Below are 1156 nucleotides of genomic sequence, written 5' to 3' on the forward strand. Positions count from 1 at the left end.
TCAGGTGAATCTCCTAGCCTTGGCGCGCTTGCACTGCGGGGTTGGTGATTGTCTCCGCGCGTTGTTGCTCGGGTCACTCTTCCGGTGCTGGGTTGGAATAAGACCTTCTTCTTGGCCCCCTTCATTTATACGATTGGACCTTCTTTAAAGGCCTCCGCTTTCTTTTTATAGATTGTCACTTTGTGCGGATTAATACACGCACTAAAATTTGTCTTCACTTGTTTTTTTTTTTTTTGCGTTTTGGTATAAAAGGTTCACGTGATTCTTTTCAAAACACCCGGTCAGCGACGTATCCGCTGAATAAGTCGACAATAAAAATGTTTATAAACTGGGGGTGCTTCCCTCTGCTTCTCAAGTTTCTCTTCGGTCAAGAACCGTCCGATATGTAAGCCCCAAACAAAAATAAAATAAATTTCCCTAACTAGGGGTGTTAGCCGCTTCTACACAACGCGGTTCCGCTAAGCTAACATGCCCTTACTTTCCCTTTTTCTAGACATCCCAAATGTTCCAAACGGAATGGCTGTGTCTAGATAAGGAATCTGTCCAAAAACCCCCTCCCGCCAGTCGTCGGAAAACAAGTTGTTTGACCGATCATTCTCGGGCTCCACAACCATCTCCTATTTCTCTGGACTCGAACCAAGCAAACGACCTGACCAACTAGCCTAATACGTTGTGGGGCGTCGGCCAGAGAAACTAAAAATCGTCCACCGCCCAAATATGTCAAGGGAAACAGCAAAGACTCGAACCAAGCAATCGACCGGACCAATGCCTAGTACGTTGTAGGGCGTCGGCTTTGCGTTTCCTGTCAGTTCCCCCACCCCCATTCTGTCCTGGATCGACAAACGAACAGTAGACCCGCATCGCAACTGCTAAATGCGTTACCGTAATGCTTGCGCTCCTGCTCTTCTGTTACGTGGGCATATTAGTGCCCGAGTCCTGACAAGGACTTGGGCCGAGGGAGAGGCGTCCGATGTTCAGGCACCATTTGCCGGCATAAGCTACGTCGTATTTGGGTCGTGGGATCTTGGTAAGCCTCTCTCCTCTCCAACATAACGAGAATAAATATTAAAAGTGCCTGGAAAAATAATAATAGTCATCAAGTTCGTCAGTCATCAGTCCACACTGCCCAACAAGCTTAGCTGTCGCTTGATCGCAA

Source organism: Drosophila suzukii (assembly GCF_043229965.1).
Source record: "Drosophila suzukii chromosome 2 unlocalized genomic scaffold, CBGP_Dsuzu_IsoJpt1.0 scf_2c, whole genome shotgun sequence".
Lineage (NCBI taxonomy): Eukaryota > Metazoa > Arthropoda > Insecta > Diptera > Drosophilidae > Drosophila > Drosophila suzukii.